This window comes from Bufo bufo, chromosome 5 (genome assembly GCF_905171765.1).
Source record: "Bufo bufo chromosome 5, aBufBuf1.1, whole genome shotgun sequence".
Lineage (NCBI taxonomy): Eukaryota > Metazoa > Chordata > Amphibia > Anura > Bufonidae > Bufo > Bufo bufo.
Genome location: NC_053393.1, coordinates 208,944,535 through 208,964,783, shown reverse-complemented (window position 1 = coordinate 208,964,783; position 20,249 = coordinate 208,944,535).

Genomic DNA, 20,249 nt, shown 5'->3' with positions numbered 1-20,249 from the left:
TTCACCGTTTATTGCTCGGTCATGCAACTTACCACCCAAATGAATTTTACCTCCTTTTCTTCTCACTAATAGAGCTTTCATTTGGTGGTATTTCATTGCTGCTGACATTTTTACTTTCTTTGTTATTAATCGAAATTTAACGATTTTTTTGCAAAAAAATGACATTTTTCACTTTCAGTTGTAAAATTTTGCAAAAAAAAACGACATCCATATATAAATTTTGCTCTAAATTTATTGTTCTACATGTCTTTGATAAAAAAAAAATGTTTGGGTAAAAAAAAAAATGGTTTGGGTAAAAGTTATAGCGTTTACAAACTATGGTACAAAAATGTGAATTTCCGCTTTTTGAAGCAGCTCTGACTTTCTGAGCACCTGTCATGTTTCCTGAGGTTCTACAATGGCCAGACAGTACAAACACCCCACAAATGACCCCATTTCGGAAAGTACACACCCTAAGGTATTCGCTGATGGGCATAGTGAGTTCATAGAACTTTTTATTTTTTGTCACAAGTTAGCGGAAAATGATGATTTTTTTTTTTTTTTTTTCTTACAAAGTCTCATATTCCACTAACTTGTGACAAAAAATAAAAAGTTCTATGAACTCACTATGCCCATCAGCGAATACCTTGGGGTCTCTTCTTTCCAAAATGGGGTCACTTGTGGGGTAGTTATACTGCCCTGGCATTCTAGGGGCCCAAATGTGTGGTAAGGAGTTTGAAATCAAATTCTGTAAAAAAATGACCTGTGAAATCCGAAAGGTGCTCTTTGGAATATGGGCCCCTTTGCCCACCTAGGCTGCAAAAAAGTGTCACACATCTGGTATCTCCGTACTCAGGAGAAGGTGGGGAATGTGTTTTGGGGTGTCATTTTACATATACCCATGCTGGGTGAGAGAAATATCTTGGCAAAAGACAACTTTTCCCATTTTTTTTATACAAAGTTGGCATTTGACCAAGATATTTATCTCACCCAGCATGGGTATATGTAAAAAGACACCCCAAAACACATTCCCCACCTTCTCCTGAGTACGGAGATACCAGATGTGTGACTTTTTTTTGCAGCCTAGGTGGGCAAAGGGGCCCATATTCCAAAGAGCACCTTTCGGATTTCACAGGTCATTTTTTACAGAATTTGATTTCAAACTCCTTACCACACATTTGGGCCCCTAGAATGCCAGGGCAGTATAACTACCCCACAAGTGACCCCATTTTGGAAAGAAGACACCCCAAGGTATTCCGTGAGGGGCATGGCGAGCTCCTAGAATTTTTTATTTTTTGTCACAAGTTAGTGGAAAATGATGATTTTTTTTTTTTTTTTTTTTTCATACAAAGTCTCATATTCCACTAACTTGTGACAAAAAAATAAAAACTTCCATGAACTCACTATGCCCATCAGCGAATACCTTGGGGTCTCTTCTTTCCAAAATGGGGTCACTTGTGGGGTAGTTATACTGCCCTGGCATTCTAGGGGCCCAAATGTGTGGTAAGGAGTTTGAAATCAAATTCTGTAAAAAATGACGAGTGAAATCCGAAAGGTGCTCTTTGGAATATGGGCCCCTTTGCCCACCTAGGCTGCAAAAAAGTGTCACACATCTGGTATCTCCGTACTCGGGAGAAGTTGGGGAATGTGTTTTGAGGTGTCATTTTACATATACCCATGCTGGGTGAGATAAATATCTTGGTCAAATGCCAACTTTGTATAAAAAAATGGGAAAAGTTGTCTTTTGCCAAGATATTTCTCTCACCCAGCATGGGTATATGTAAAATGACACCCCAAAACACATTCCCCAACTTCTACTGAATACGGAGATACCAGATGTGTGACACTTTTTTGCAGCCTAGGTGGGCAAAGGGGCCCATATTCCAAAGAGCACCTTTCGGATTTCACTCGTCATTTTTTACAGAATTTGATTTCAAACTCCTTACCACACATTTGGGCCCCTAGAATGCCAGGGCAGTATAACTACCCCATAAGTGACCCCATTTTGGAAAGAAGAGACCCCAAGGTATTCGCTGATGGGCATAGTGAGTTCATGGAAGTTTTTATTTTTTGTCACAAGTTAGTGGAATATGAGACTTTGTATGAAAAAAAAAAAAAAAAAATCATCATTTTCCACTAACTTGTGACAAAAAATAAAAAATTCTAGGAACTCGCCATGCCCCTCACGGAATACCTTGGGGTGTCTTCTTTCCAAAATGGGGTCACTTGTGGGGTAGTTATACTGCCCTGGCATTTTCCAGGGGCCCTAATGTGTGGTAAGTAGGTAAATGACCTGTGAAATCCTAAAGGTGCTCTTTGGAATGTGGGCCCCTTTGCCCACCTAGGCTGCAAAAAAGTGTCACACATGTGGTATCGCCGTATTCAGGAGACGTTGGGGAATGTGTTTTGGGGTGTCATTTTACATATACCCATGCTGGGTGAGAGAAATATCTTGGCAAAAGACAACTTTTCCCATTTTTTTATACAAAGTTGGCATTTGACCAAGATATTTATCTCACCCAGCATGGGTATATGTAAAATGACACCCCAAAACACATTCCCCAACTTCTCCTGAGTACGGCGATACCACATGTGTGACACTTTTTTGCAGCCTAGATGCGCAAAGGGGCCCAAATTCATTTTAGGAGGGCATTTTTAGACATTTGGATACCAGACTTCTTCTCACGCTTTGGGGCCCCTAGAATGCCAGGGCAGTATAAATACCCCACATGTGACCCCATTTTGGAAAGAAGACACCCCAAGGTATTCAATGAGGGGCATGGCGAGTTCATAGAAATTTTTTTTTTTGGGCACAAGTTAGCGGAAATTGATATTTTTTATTTTTTTTCTCACAAAGTCTCCCGTTCCGCTAACTTGGGACAAAAATTTCAATCTTTCATGGACTCAATATGCCCCTCACGGAATACCTGGGGGTGTCTTCTTTCCGAAATGGGGTCACATGTGGGGTATTTATACTGCCCTGGCATTCTAGGGGCCCTAAAGCGTGAGAAGAAGTCTGGAATATAAATGTCTAAAAGATTTTACGCATTTGGATTCCGTGAGGGGTATGGTGAGTTCATGTGAGATTTTATTTTTTGACACAAGTTAGTGGAATATGAGACTTTGTAAGAAAAAAAAAAAAAAATTCCGCTAACTTGGGCCAAAAAAATGTCTGAATGGAGCCTTACAGAGGGGTGATCAATGACAGGGGGGTGATCAATGACAGGGGGGGGTGATCAATGACAGGGGGGGTGATCAATGACAGGGGGGGTGATCAATGACAGGGGGGTGATCAGGGAGTTTATATGGGGTGATAACCACAGTCATTGATCACGCCCGTGTAAGGCTTCATTCAGACGTCCGTATGCGTTTTGCGGATCCGATCCATCTATCAGTGCATCCGTAAAAATCATGCGGACATCTGAATGGAGCTTTACAGGGGGGTAATCAATGACAGGGGTGTAATCAATGACAGGGGGGTGATCAGGGAGTCTATATGGGGTGATAACCACAGTCATTGATCATGCCCCTGTAAGGCTTCATTCAGACGTCCGGATGCGTTTTGCGGATCCGATCCATCTATCAGTGCATCCGTAAAAATCATGCGGACATCTGAATGGAGCTTTACAGGGGGGTAATCAATGACAGGGGTGTAATCAATGACAGGGGGGTGATCAGGGAGTCTATATGGGGTGATAACCACAGTCATTGATCATGCCCCTGTAAGGCTTCATTCAGACGTCCGGATGCGTTTTGCGGATCCGATCCATCTATCAGTGCATCCGTAAAAATCATGCGGACATCTGAATGGAGCTTTACAGGGGGGTAATCAATGACAGGGGTGTAATCAATGACAGGGGGGTGATCAGGGAGTCTATATGGGGTGATAACCACAGTCATTGATCATGCCCCTGTAAGGCTTCATTCAGACGTCCGGATGCGTTTTGCGGATCCGATCCATCTATCAGTGGATCCGTAAAAATCATGCGGACATCTGAATGGAGCTTTACAGGGGGGTAATCTATGACAGGGGGGGTGATCAATGACAGGGGGGTGATCAGGGAGTCTATATGGGGTGATAACCACAGTCATTGATCATGCCCCTGTAAGGCTTCATTCAGACGTCCGGATGCGTTTTGCGGATCCGATCCATCTATCAGTGCATCCGTAAAAATCATGCGGACATCTGAATGGAGCTTTACAGGGGGTTGATCAATGACAGGGGGGTGATCAGGGAGTCTATATGGGGTGATAACCACAGTCATTGATCATGCCCCTGTAAGGCTTCATTCAGACGTCCGGATGCGTTTTGCGGATCCGATCCATCTATCAGTGCATCCGTAAAAATCATGCGGACATCTGAATGGAGCTTTACAGGGGGTTGATCAATGACAGGGGTGTAATCAATGACAGGGGGGTGATCAGGGAGTCTATATGGGGTGATCAGGGGCTAATAAGGGGTTAATAAGTGACGGGGGGGGGGTGTAGTGTAGTGTAGTGGTGCTTGGTGGGACTTTACTGAGCTACCTGTGTCCTCTGGTGGTCGATCCAAACAAAGGGGACCACCAGAGGACCAGGTAGCAGGTATATTAGACGCTGTTATCAAAACAGCGTCTAATATACCTGTTAGGGGTTAAAAAAAACACATCTCCAGCCTGCCAGCGAACGATCGCCGCTGGCAGGCTGGAGATCAACTCTCTTACCTTCCGTTCCTGTGAGCGCGCGCGCCTGTGTGCGCGCGTTCACAGGAAATCCCGGCTCACGCGAGATGACGCGTATATGCGTCGCTGAGCGCAGGGCTGCCACCTCCGGAACGCGAATCTGCGTACAGCGGTCCGGAGGTGGTTAAGCGATTGCGCAAAAATTTGCGACTTTTTCACTCCATTATTCTGACTTGAGCTAATGATAAATCTGGCCCTTTATCTCTAGACCTCCATACATTTCCATGGGATTAAGTGATTTGCTTGTGTGAAGATTGGTGCTTATCTTATTAAACAATACCACAATGGCCCAGTTGACCCAACATCTGGTATTAGCATAATTGAATTGGATCAAAAAATAGATGTTCCTATCACCACACAGCCTCCCAGATTCAGCTGATTGTGTTGACTCTTGGTTTCTCCATCTGGTCTGGGGCTTGTATCCTGAAAGCTTCTTGCCTTAACTATCAGCCTGGCGTCCACCGGCATGCCACGCAGATAGGAAGACTGTTGTAACCTTCTCTGTGTGGTTGGTGATTGAACCTGCTTGGTCGCTGCATCATAAATTTTGGTGATGCTATGGCTGCTGTGTGTTTAATCCATAAAGTCGAGTTCCTATAGAAGCACAGAAAAGCATAGTAAATATGTGGTTGGAAACCAACTGTTTCAGATTGATAGACAAAACCTGCGGGGTAAAATATCTGCCCATTAACGGCATATCCATATCAAAAATGTCACATCCGAAAAGAGCGTAGCTCGCCTACTAAAGTGAAAGGAGAGAGCAGCCCAACGTCGGCCACTTCCCCCTTTCCTGGCTGTGTGTGACAGGGTCCCTTTCTTGGAAATTTTGGACATTTTGCTGCAGATTTTTCTGACATTCCACAGTGGATTTCGGTGCGTATTTACCAAAGATCTAACCCTACGCATTGCAAATGGTGAAATATACAGTGGAAATCTGTAGCATAAATTGAAGCAATCAGATTCTATCTTTTATTTTGGACAGCCCCTTTGGAAAATGAAATGAGGAATCTGATTGGTTGCTATGGGCAACTAAGCCAGTTCTACTTTACACCAGTTTGATAAATGACCCCCTTAATTCTTCTCTGTACCAATCCTGATTCCTATTCGTTCTGAATGTGTACTCTTTGTGGAAGCTTCCATGCTGATTTTTTTTAGATGAGGTATTGGTCATTTCAAAGACAATGTATAAGAAACTGGTTATACTAAAATCTTGTTAATGTGATAGTTTGGTCGATCGCTACTTATTGGCACCAAAAGAAAAGTCCACTGGAATCTGTGTAAATTCAGATGTAGCAAATGGACTTGAGGGCATGGGTGTGCATATTACACCTCAAATCTGTCATTACACTCCCTAACTTACTATTGTTAGGGCAGCTTTTAAATGCCATAGTGATTAGGGGCCTTTCTAGTGACAAGTATATTGTAGAGTCTCCAGTCAGTCAAGAAAGGGTTAATAACAGTTAAAGTGCATGAGGTAGGTATCAATAATAAGCCCCTGTAGTAACTATGGCAACTGTGCTGCTGATGTCATAGATGCATAGGTCTATGACATAAAGAACCCACAGATGAAGGTTCCATAACAGGAGGACAAACGGCCATTTGCAGAGCAATGCTTGATGTGTCTGGAGACCTGGAGCTTCACCATCTGTAGAGGGAGGAAGGGGACGCCCGCCTAACCAGCCAGATCAAGTCCAAAAAGTTGAGAGGTATGCTGACATGTGAATTAGGCTTAAAGGGGTTGTCTCACTTCAGCAAGTGGCATTTCTTATGTAGAGAAAGTAAATATAAGGCACTTACTAATGTAGTGTGATTCACCATATTACCTCCTTTGCTGGCTAGATTCATTTTTCCATTACATTATACACTGCTAGTTTCCATGGTCACGACCACCCTACAATCCATCAGTGGTGGTGGTCGTGCTCGCACACTATAGGAAAAAGCACTAGCCTATGTTAGGTCTTCCGATACCAACCACCAAATATGTAGGTCAGCACTTTTTCCTATAGTGTGCAATCACGGCCACCACTGATGGATTTCAGGGTGGTCATAACCATGGAAAAGAGCAGTGTATAATGTAAAATGTGGAAAAATGAGTCCAGCCAAACGAAGCAATATAGATAATGACAATAAATTAGTAAGTGGTTTGTACTAACTTCCTCTACATAATAAATGCTATTTGCTGAAGTGAGACAACCCCTTTAAGATGACCGTGGTCAGGCCGGGAAATACAAAGAAAAAAGTATACTATTAGACTCTGCCATAGGTGCTATTACACTTCTGCACATGTCTGACCTGGAGGCCTTTGTTAATGGCACTACACAATTTTGTTGCAACGTGCTGACATAGGAAGCCCCTTTCGTCTCTTAAACTCCTTAGATGATACGGTTGCTATTGTTTGCAGCATCCAAGGCATTAAACAGCCAGGCCTGGAGCCTGGTTTTCAGTCAAAACTGGCCTCCCACAGCGACCACACAGGAACAACTTCTGCTATTATGTCAATTGGCTGGAACTACATAGTTCCCATGATGTATTAAAATGTCACAGGGTGAGAAGGGGTTAACAAGTTATGGTAAGGTCTAGTTCACACGAACGTTTTTTTTGCGAGTGTACGGGCCGTTTTTTTGTGTTCCGTTTACGGTCCGTATACGGAACTATTCATTTCAATGGCTCCGCATTAAAAACGGAATGTGTTACGTAAGCATTCCGTTTCCGTATTTCCGTATTTCCGTTCCTTTCAAAGATAGAACATGTCCTATATTTGGCCACAAAACACGTTTCATGGCTCCATTCAAGTCAATGGGTCCGCCAAAAAAACGGAACACATACGGAAATGCATCAATTGTCTTCCGTATCCGTTCCGTTTTTGCTGAACCATCTATTGAAAATGTTATGCCCAGCCCAATTTTTTCTATGTAATTACTGTATACTGTACATGGCATACGGAAAAACGGAATGTAAAAACGGAAAGGAAACACAACGGAACTCAAAAACGGAACAACGGATCCGTGAAAAACGGACCGCAAAAAACTATGAAAGCCATACGTTCGTGTGAACTAGGCCTAAGGCTGTATTCACACCTGTGTTGTGTTTTCTGTCATATGAAAAGGTAACCAGTACATTGCTGCCACCTAGTGGAGGTGTGAAATACATTTTAAGTTACAAAGGAAAAAACTGCCCCATTTCCACACTGGAGAAATGCATCTACTGTAGCTACTAATTAGTGGAAATTACACAAGGCCATTGAGCCTTTCAGTGCAATCTTTTCAGGGAGCTGATCCCTAACATGCTGAACCGACATGTCTGAATTCTGTTACCGTACAATCCTAAACGCTCTGAGCTCTATAAAACCTCATTCACACCTCAGTGTTCCACGTATGTGCGCTGTACATGTTCTCCACGGACAGCTCACGTCCTCATTCATTTTAATGTGTGTATTCACACATCAGAGTTTTAGCACGGTCCGTGGGTCTGTGTTTTCAGCACGGATAAATGCTCTACTTTGTTCGTGTTTACGGATCCATCATGCCCATTATAGTCTATGTATCTGTGAAAACCACGAATGCGACACGGATCCAACAGGGTTTCAGGGATCATTAGGAAGAGATGCTTTGAAAATTATTTTTCAGCTGTGCAGTGTCAGTGAAACACGGATGACACACGGACAGCAAAATATGCACACACGGACCACACATGGATCCTTCACAGATATCTTCATGGAGACATCACTGACCTCCTTTTCACAGATTTAAGCATGGATATGTAAATGAGGCTTAAGGCACACTGTCAATTTTTCGTGGCCATTTTCCAACCATTTGTGCATCCATTTTTTGTCTGTCTGTCCGTTTTTAATGCCCGTTTTGCATCTGTTATTCACGGCTGTTAAAAATGGCTTTTTTCTTTTAAACAAAGATCCCAACCCCTGCAGTGCCCTCAGTGTACATAATAACCCCCAGCAGTAATAATGTCCCCCATAGTGGCCCCCAGCAGTAATAATATCCCCCATAGTGCCCCCCGGCAGAAATAATGTCTCCCATAGTGGCCATTAGCAGTACTAATGTTCCCCATGGTGGCCCATAATGTTTGCCATAATGACCCCTGCAGTAATAATGCCCCATAGTGGCTCCCTGCTGTAATGTTTCATTTCAGCAAAAAAAAGAAGAAAAAATATACATACTCACCTCATCCTCTTGCTCCTCTATTGAATGAAAAGGACCTGCCGAAGGACCGGCGCTCGGCGTGATGACGTCATCGCACGCTCCCAGCGTGACAGAACCTCTTTAATCAAAAGAGGAGTTACTGTCTCTTTGTGTGCAAGTGGATGAGGTGAGTATCACAAAATATGCAATGGGCGGCCGCGCCACAGGGCCCTCTATGTCGCGTCCCAGGTGTAGGAACGGCCGAGTGGTATAGGGTTTCCTAAAATGTCCCTTTCTGTGAGGTGTGAGTGTCACGGTGCTCCTACCTGGATACGGCTGGACCAAAGGCGTTGGCTACGAAGCAAACAAATAGGGGGAATAGTTGAGGGATAAAAGAATAACTTGAGTCCAGATCTTGAGATGCAGTTCCAACTTTGCCTTGGTCCCAGCAGGCTTTAGCATTAAGACTCTGGCAGGCAAACTCATCACTGCTACATTTGTTGCTCTCTGGCTCTGCTGTACTATCAGGCTGGCTGTATAACTTTGCTTCTTCTTTATGATGCACAACACTTAGTAGTCTGACTCTATGTTTGGCAAGGAAATACTCCTCCTGACTCCTGAGGCTTCAAGCTTTGGCCTCCATGTCCAGCAGAGCTAAGGGTGCTCTGGATGGCTTGGCTTGGGCATGTTCAGGAGAGACGTGCCCAGCACACCCTCCCTTGGCAGGGGGTAAGCTGGAACTGACTCTAACTAATCCCCACCCTTCCTGCAGGAAGTGGGACTGGCCCACTCCTCCACCGAGGGGGGATAGAATGGAATGGAAAGCTCCATTCTACCTAACTATAGCTTTGCCGTATTTGCTGCCACCTGCTGGTAAACCAGGCAAATTGCATTTAAACACAACAGTTGCAAATATTAGAAATGCACAGTGTAGTGGACCTGAAATAAATACACAAGATGACATGATATTAGCACATTAGAGATAGTAGCGGCGTGAAGAAGTGGTAATGCCACTCTGGGGCGTTACATATACACTGCTCGTTACCATGGTTATGACCACCCTGTAATCCTCTCTGGTGACCAGGACTGTGGAAACTCACATAGGCTGGTGCTTTCTCCTATAATGTGCAAGCAGGGCCACCACTGATGGTTTACAGGGTGGTCGTAAACATGGGAAAAAGCAGTGTATAATGTGATGGAAAAATGAATCCAGACAGCAAAGGAACTGAAGTTGAATAGGTCTCGATTCGTCATGGCCACCGCACGGACATTGCCCGTGCATTAGGGACCGCAAATTGCAGTCCCCAATGCACGGAACGACCGCACAACGGCCGTGTGCATGAGGCCTAAGGCTGAGTTCACATGTATTTTAAGCATCTGTTATGCACATGTTGCCTTCGTTTTAGCCATTTCCGTTATTTTAGACTTCAAAAAATGTAGGAAAATTTTCCCTCTAAAATAACGGATCCCAGACGGAAATGGCTAAAAAGGATGCAACACGTGCATAACTGAGCATAACAGATGCTTAAAATACAGAAGAACGGAAAGCTAAACGGTGATGTGAACCTGGCCTAACAGGCACTCCAGCACTAAGATCCCGTTGGAGATTGCCACTACTTAAAAAAAAATCAGGATTATTGGATTTCATTCACACTTGACATAAGTGCAGGCATTCATCAAGATTAGTATTTGAAAAGAAAAAGTGATCAGGAAGGTAATGTCCCCTTTAACTCTGATGTTGACATCACCATGGCAACTGCAGTAAACAGCTGTTGGTCGGCTTGAATCTAAAAATCATCAGTTGGCTCCTTGGGAGATGAAACTGATTTTATGGTTAGTGATGAATTTCGGAGACACCCGGAGGAGCTGCTTTTACGCCCACTGCTCACGGTGGGATTTCTGGGGTACGATACTGAGATATATCTAACTGTCATATTCAGGTGCGGGATATCTCCGTATAAAACTGGTGTGTTTTTAGTAAGCTACAAAAAATACAATAAAACAGGGAAAGATGTTTAGCGTTTTCCCTAAATTTGAACGGTTTATTATGTGTCTAGGGAAAATAGGACTTTTGGTCAGGTCTACAACACTTGTGGTGAAGTTACCTAAAGAACGGTGAAGTATAAAGAATGGCAGACACTGCAGATGATTGCATTAGGGCCTTATTGGCACAGTCAGTGTTTGGTCAGTGATTTCCATCAGTGATTTTGAGCCAAAACCAAGTGCGGGTCAAAAACACAGAACAGGCGCAGATCTTTCTCTTCTACCTTATGTCTGTGTAGGATCCACTCCTGGTTTTGGCTCACAATCACTGATGGAAATCACTGACCAAACACTGACTGTGTGAATGAAGACTTAAAATGTGAAAATTCTTGGCGTCTTTAAACTCATCTCATGTAGTTGCCTGTAAGTTAGGTTCTTTATATGCATTGCGGCTTTAGGCCTCATGCACACGACCTTTGTTATAGGCATTTATATTGCCGGCGCCCGTTCCGCAAATTGCTTCCGTTTTTCGGGGATCCGCGGTTTTAGGACCGCAAAAAACGGCACGGTCGTGTGCATGAGGCCTTAGCTTGTGAAACCAGCTTTTTGGGATTGAACCCTTAAATGCAAATCTTGCTCTATTACTACAGGCACAGTCATATAAATATCGGAAAAACCCTCCCAAAAAGGGTAATTTTTTATTCAGATAGTTGGTTGGGTTGGTATGAGTTCATTTGCATTCTCCCCTCCAAGCCTTAGGGTGCCTGTATACAGGTGTAGGGTAAGGTGCAGAAAATCAGCACAAATTTCTGTACGGATTTCTGTGCGCTTCTGCAACAAAAACCGCATGAGCAGAGCGGGCGCGATATCCGCCAGGTGCCTTCTGTTTTAAACTGCAGGCACCTGGGACTAATGTAATCGTAATGACCAAGAATAAAAATAATAGGTCAGTTTTAATGCATAGGAAACGGTGTTAAAAAAACTAATATAAATGTTGCAGAATTGTTTATTTTTTTATAATTCCACCGCATTTGAAATTTGTTTCCGCTTCCCATTCACATTGTATGCAACTATAAATGGCGCCATTAGAAAGTACATCTTGTACTGCAAAAGACAAGCCCTGATACGGCTATGTGAATAAAAAATATAAATATGCTTGATACTTTTATTACCCAAATTGCCCAAATTGCTGTTGCAGAGATATCTTAATGAATATGCTAATTAGGGTCTCGGTGCACGATTTGGGAATACTTTTTATCATTCTTTTTGCAACCCTTTAAGAATCTCCATTGGGCTGAGACTACATGTACATTTTTTATGTGACGACATCAACAAACTCACAGAAAATGACAGAATGTTGGAAATGAGTGAGTATCAGAAGTTGCAGTTGTCCAGTTCACTTAGCAAATGAAAGGTGAGGTGTGACAAGTTACAATGGACATCGGGGTCACTCGTTGTTTGATACAAGGTTGAGACATGGGGTCCATCCTGATAGACAGTATGTGTTAAAGAGTCCAACAACTGCTGCAATATTTATGTCATGTTTTCTTTTTAATTCAGACACAATCTTCAGTCTCCGCAGTCTTCACAGAGAACCTTCTCACGGACCACAGGATAGGATAAGTGTTGCCTTTATGTTGTGTATATAGGACAGGTATAATCTTTATAGTTAGTCTGTATATAGGGTAAGTGTATATAGCGTATGAATAAGGTGTAGTGTAATAGTGTGTATATAGGATAACCGTAGTTTATATAGCACATGTGTGTAGGATAAGTGTAATCTATATAGTGTCTGTATATAGTGTAAGTGTAGTGTAAATAGTGTATGTATAGGGCATGTGTAGTTAATATAGTGTGTACACACGGTAAGTGTAGTGAATAGAGTGTATTTGTAATGTAAGTGTAGTCTACATACTGTGTACATAGGATAGGTGTAATCTATATAGTGTGCTTATAGGATAAGCGTAATATATTTAATGTCTGCATATAAGGTAAGTGTAGTATATTTAGCGTTTATATAGAATAATCAATCTAAATAGTGTCTGCATATAGGATAAATGTAGTGTATATAGTTTATATATAGGGTAAGTGTACAGTATATAGCATATATATAGTGTAGTCTTTATATAGGATTACTGTAGTCTTTAAGTTTTATATATATGATAATTGTAATCTTTATAGTGAGTCTGTATATTGGTTATTTGTAGAGTATATAGTGTATGTATAGTATATATAGTGTTTTTATAGGCTAAGTGTTGTGTAATTTATACAGTGCCTGTATATTGGCTAAGTGTAATATATATATATATTGTATGTATATGGTATATATAGTCTACATGGTGTGTACATACGGTAAGTGTAGTGCATATAGTGTGCATATATGATAGTTATTCTATATAGTGTCTGTATATAGGGTAAGTGTAGTGTATATATGTTATATATGTAGGGTAAATGTAATGTATATATTGTATGTATAGAATAAGTGTAATTTATATAGGTTCTGTATATTGGGTAAGTTTAGTGTATATAGTGTATGCATATGATATGTCTCATCAAGTGTGTATATACGGTAAGTGTAGTGCATTTAGTGTGTATATATGGGATAAGTAATCTATATATTGCCTGTATATAGTGGATGTATAGTGTATATAGTGTGTGTTTAGGGTAAGTGTAGTGTATATAGTGAATGTGTAAGGTAAGTGTACTCTACATAGTGTGTACATAGGATAGGTATATTCTATATAGTGTGCTTATAGGATAAGCGTAATCTATTTAATGTCTGTATATAAGGTAAGTGTAGTATATATAGTGTTTATATAGGATAAACAATTTATATAGTGTCTGTATATAGGATAAACATAGTGTATATAGTTTATGTATAGGGTAAGTGTATTGTATATAGTATATCTGCATAGTGTAGTCTATGTAGTATGTATATAGCATAAATGTAGTATTTATGTTTTGTATATATGATAAGTGTAATCTTTATAGTTAGTCTGTATATTGAGTATGTGTAGAGTATATAGTGTATATATAGTGTATGTAGTGCTTGTATAAGGTAAGTGCTGTCAATATTGTGTGTATGGGGTTTGTGTACAGTATATAGTGTATGTATAAGGAAAGTATAATGTATATAGTGTACATTTAGGGTACATGTACTCTATGTAATGTATGTATAGAGTAATAATAGTCTATTGTATATTTACGGTAAGTGTAATCTATATAGTATATCTATCAGGTAAGTGTAATGTAATATATATATATATATATATATATATATACATATACTGTGCATACACAGGTTAGGTGTAGTCTATATAGTGTATGTGTATGTATAGGATAAGTGTAATTTTTATAGTGTCTGTATATGCGGTAAGTGTAGTGTGTATAGTGTATGTATATGATATGTGTAGTTAATATAATGTGAGCATACGGTAAGTGTAGTGCATATAATGTGTATATATGATAATTAATCTACATAGTGTATGTGTAGAGTATATAGTAAATGTATAGTGTATATATTGTTTGCACAGGGTAAGTGTTGTTTAATTTATATATTATCTGTATATAGGGTATGTGTAGTGTGTATATATATATATATATATATATATATATATTATGTGGGGTAAGTGTAATGTATATATTGTATGTATAGGATAAGTGTAATTTATATAGTTTCTGTAAATGGGGTAAAATTAGTGTATATAGTGTATGTATTTAACATGTGTAGTCATTATAGTGTTACATACAGTATGTGTAGTTTATATAGTGTGTGTGTGTATAAAGGATAAATAATCTATAAAGTGCCTGTATATAGGGTAAGTGTAGTATATTAAGTGTATATATAGTGTATATAGTGTGTGTATAGGGTAAGTGTCGTGTATACAGTTTATGTGTAAGGTAAGTGTAGTCTAATCTATTTAATGTCTGTAAAAAAGGTAAGTGTAGTGTATATAGTGTGTATATAGCATAAGTAATCTATATAGTGTCAGCATATAGGATTAATGTAGTGTATATAGTATATGTATAGTGTAGTCTCTGTAGTGTGTATATAGGTGTAATCTTTATACTTAGTCTGTATATTGAGTATGTGTAGAGTATATAGTGTATATATAGTGTATATAGTGCTTGTATAGGGTGAGTGTCGTCAATATTGTGTGTATATGGTATGTGTACAGTATATAGTGTATGTATAAGGCAAGTATATTGTATATAGTGTATATTTAGGGTACATGCACTCTATGTAATGTATATATTGTAATAATAGTCTAGTGTATATTTACGGTAAGTGTAGTCTATATAGTATGTATATCAGGTAAGTGTAATGTACTATATATATATATACTGTGCATACACAGGGTAAGTGTGGTGTATATAGTGTATGTGAAAGGTAAGTGTAGTATATGTATAGGGTAAATGTATGCAGTGTGTATATAGGATCAGTGCAATTTATATAGTATCTGTATATAGGTTAAGTGTAGTGTATATAGTGTATGATATCACTTCCTGCGTGATATACATAAAATGTTACACAGTAATAGGAGAAAAGTTCTGTTCTAAATTTTACATTTTAGAAAAATCAAAGCTTGGCCTCCGCCACATAATGCACCAAAAACAAAAAAGCTTTTCTTCTGCAGTGACTGACTATACAAACATTGCATGGTGTACCAGTTGCAATCAATATTGTTATAAAATTACATGGGTTGAATTCTATTTCATATATTAAATTCACATCTGTTTTGTTAGCCCTTTTGCAGTGCTTAATCCCTCCTTGTTTAGGTGGGTCCCTACACTAACACGTTATACATATAACAGGATATATTGAGTGTAACTGGTGTTATCACTTGCAGTGTGCTTTTACATTATTTTATATACAGTAGTCAGTTGTTATAGAGAAAGACCAATATACTGCTTATCAGTTTGGCTTTTCAAATTAATAGTGTAAATCATGTTATTAAAAAAAAAAAGAGTCTTAGTGTAGGGACCTATCTGAATGAGGTCGCCTTGACGTGGCAGATGGGCTCACACAATGTCATCATATTGTGTGCTAAGAACCTCATATTTTTAAAAGTGTGGGTGACAAGATTCTTCTGAGAGTTTTTGAGCTTTCATATCTTAAGGAATTAATCAGTTGTCCCTCTTGAAGCATAGATACGTTCATAGAGATAGATGGCATCATTTATTTTTATTAAGGCTACACCATGAGTGGGCAGCACGGTGGCTCACTGGTTGACACTGGTGCCTTGCAGTGTTGGGGTCCTAGGTTCGAATCTGACCAATAACAACATCTGCATGGAGTTTGTATGTTCTCCCTGTGCTTGTGTGGGTTTCCTCCCGTTTCCTCCTACATTCCAAAGACATACTGATAGGGAACTTAGATTGTGAGCCCCATTAAGGACAGTTGGATGCTAATGTCTGTAAAGAGCTGCGGTATATAGCAGCGCTATCTAAATGTATAAAATAAATAAATAAATTTGGTCTGGACACCTTGGGAGACTTTTTGAAGAGTATGGGTTTCTACTGTAAAATACCAGAAATGCATTTTCATTCAGACATAAGGTGCAGCAAATAATGACTGTTGGGCTCCACGTTTAACCCTATCTTATATACAGGGTGGCCCACGAAAAAGTAGCCCACCTCCAGCGATAGTATGACAAGATGAATGAGCAAGTGGATTGTTATTTTTTTAATTACCCACAAGTCACAAAAGATACTGAAAGTGGTCCCTATTCCGGTCTATGCATCTTTGGGCACATGGGATTATGTTGGCCGATACTGCTTGCAGCTCTACAGCAGTGATGCTGCAGAAACAAAAATGTCCTGCTCTTTCCAACAAGATGGGACAACATGCCACACCTCACTGGCACGGATTCATGAACTGTTGATGTAGGAGCAAACTGTTAGCAAGGGGTTATGGCCACCACGTTCCTCAGACTTGTCCTCATGCGATTTTTATCTGTTGGGAAATTCAAAACAGAAAATGTCCGCTAACAATCCACATCCCTGGATGAACTGAAGGAAAATATCACAAACACTATCTGCAACATTACAAGTAGTATCAGCCGACATAATCCGACATGCCCAAAAATGCATAGATATGAATGGGGACCACTTTCTGCATCGTGTGGCATGATGGTTATTAAAAAATCAATCCACTTGCTCTTTCATTTTGTCCTACTATTGCTGGAGACTGTCTACTTTTTCGTGGGCCACCCTGTATTGCTCCTTCTCAACATAGAGAAGGGATACATGATGACCTTTCTATGTGTGTCATTCCTATGCAATGACCTATTTGCGTATATTCTCCTACTAGTGACATCACTGTGTGCATTATTGCTATTTTGTGACATAACTGTGTAAATTATCTACAATATGTACAATAAAGTCACTTCAACTTTTACATTATCCTTGTGCATCAGGGAGACCATAATAATCATAAAATTCATGTACTGGAATTGCTGCAGAAGGTGGTCATGATAGAGTGGGGCCCAAGTCAATTTTGCTATGAAGCCCCACAGTTACTTGCTATGCCCCTGGAATGTACATTACATATAAAGATTCTACAAGCAGCTACATTCGGTCAGGGAGCTGTCAGAATGGCTAGAGCTGCTGCACAGATTTAGGGGCTCATTTACTATACTGAAATACTCCTAAATTAGGCTTTTTTCAGGCGCAGATGGCGGGTCAATGCTTAGTTGCTGTTTTAGGCGTTGAAAGTGGATCCGCTGAAGTTATGCAGAGGCATGCGCCTCTTCATAACTTCGGCGGATACCCCGCTAGCTACAAGCTTTTATTATGACCGGCGTCTAAAACGCCGGTCCTAATAAATGTGCCCCTTAATTTCAACAGAACTTAAAGAGAACCTGTCACCTCACCACCTGGTGGCCAGGACTGTGGGAGTGCACATAGGCCAGTGCCTTTTCCTATATTGTGTAAGCACGACCACCGCTGCTGGATTACAGGGTGGTCGTAACCATGGAAATGAGCAGTGTTCAATGTGACTGAAAAATGAATCAAGACAGCATTAGTAAATTTCTCTACATGATAAATGCCATTTGCTGAAGTGAGACAAGTGTTTTTGCCCAAAGAAAATTTTGTCCTCCTTTTTTTTTTTTTTTTTTATATTTTTTTTATTTAGTTTTGTTTGGATGAATCAATATAAAAGTGTTTTTGTGCTTCAGGGTATTAACCACCTCCCGACCGCCTAACGCACGGATGCGTCCGGAAGGTGGTTGATTCATTCCTCCTGGACGCATCCGTGCGTCATCTCGCGAGACGCGAGATTTCGGTCAGAGCCGGCCCGCGCATGCGCATCGCGGGCCGGCAAAAGTTAAAGTACAATTTCGTCACCAGCCTGCCAGCAACGATCATTGGCTGGCAGGCTGGCGATTTTCAAAAAAACGAATCACAAGCCATATAACAGATCATATTAGTAAATATGATCTGTTATATGGCTTGTCTGCTCCTCTGCTGGTCCTTTTCGTCGGTTGGATCCAGCAGAGGAGCAGACTGAACTGTGAGTAGCACCAACACTTCACTGTAGCCCCAGATCACCCCCCTGCACCCCAATTAACCCTTTGATCACCCCTTTGATCGCCCCTTGTCAATCACTAGTGAAAGGAAAAAAGGGATCAGTGTAAACTGTCACTTTTTTTTTCACTGGTATTGACTGTTAGGTTTTAGGGATAGTTTAGGCCCCTTGGTTAGGTAGTTTAGGGATCAGTTAGCGCCCAGCCCACCGCACCGCAGTCACTTATTCGCTGTTTAGCGTATCGCTAATCAGCATTTGTACTTTTATAGTATCTCTAAGTGATCAAAACTGATCACGGTCAGATCTATAATTGTATTAGTGTCACCTTAGCTCGCCCTCCACCCAAAACGCAGTGTTTGCCCGATCAGGCCTGATCGGTCGCCCACACGTGCGTTCACCCACGCCCGCCGCGCCGCAGTGACAAAAAATATATATTTTTTGATCACTGCACATTCACTTTACACGCGCTGCGGCGATAAAAAAATCAGTTTTGATATTTTTTATCAACCGCAGCGGCCTCCGGTACTTCGCTAGCCTCCCCTTTGTAAGACAGGTTTGCTTTTTTTTTTTTCTTGGGTAGTCTCAGGGAATACCCCTAAATTTAGTAGTCCAAATGTCAAACAGGGGGTATTCTTCTGAAGAGGCCTACAGGATTCTGACCCAGTCGGATGAGGAGTGGGAACCCTCATCTGACGAATCTAGCGGGTCAGAATATGAACCTGTAGAAAGCAGTGGCTCTCTGACCCAAAGTTCGGACGAGGAGGCTGAGGTCCCTGATAGCACCAGGCGTACCCGGCCCCGTGTCGCTAGACCACAGGTTGCGCAGGATCCGCTTCAAGAGCAGCAGAGTGGGGCTGTCGCTGCCGGATCACGTGGTGAGGCATACACCAGCAGCGCAGCCCTTCCTGGACCTAGTACCAGCACTGCCGTACAACATGGTGAAGTAGCGAGCACCAGAAGGGCAGTTGAAGCTGCAGACAGGCCCGTAGAGCCCCTAGAATCCCTGAGGTGCTGGCAAACCCTCATTGGCAGTCACCAACTTCAGCCGCACCATTAGTTCCCCCTTTCACCGCCCAGTCTGGAGTTCGGGTTGAGACGGCTCAGATCGGTTCGGCCCTGGGATTTTTTTAGCTGTTCTTGACTGCGGAGCTCTTAGACTTAGTTGTGGTAGAAACAAATCGGTATGCCACACAATTTATAACCGCAAACCCGGGAAGCTTTTATGCCCAGCCTTTCCGGTGGAAACCAGTCCAAGTTTCCGAAATTAAAAATTTTCTGGGCCTTCTCCTCAACATGGGTCTAACTAAAAAGCATGAATTGCGGTCATATTGGTCCACGAACCCAATTCATCACATGCCCATGTTCTCTGCTGCTATGTCCAGGACACGATTTGAGACCATCCTGCGTTTCCTGCATTTTAGCGACAACACCACCTCCCGTCCCAGAGGCCACCCAGCTTTTGACCGGCTCCACAAAATTCGGCCCCTCATAGACCATTTCAACCAGAAATTTGCAGATTTGTATACCCCTGAGCAAAACATCTGCATAGCGGAGTCCCTAATACATTTTACTGGGCACCTTGGCTTCAAACAATACATCTCAAGCAAGCGTGCCTGGTATGGGGTCAAATTGTATAAGCTCTGTGAAAGGGCCACAGGCTATACCCACAAATTTCGTGTCTATGAGGGAAAAGATCAGACCCTGGAGCCGGTCGGTTGCCCTGACTACCTGGGGAGCAGTGGGAAGACAGTCTGGGACTTGGTGTCACCCTTATTCGGCAAGGGGTACCATCTTTATGTGGACAATTTCTACACAAGTGTGGCCCTCTTTAGGCATTTGTTTCTAGAACGGATTTGCGCCTGTGGCACCGTGCGACCTAGTGGCCGGGGCTTCCCCCAA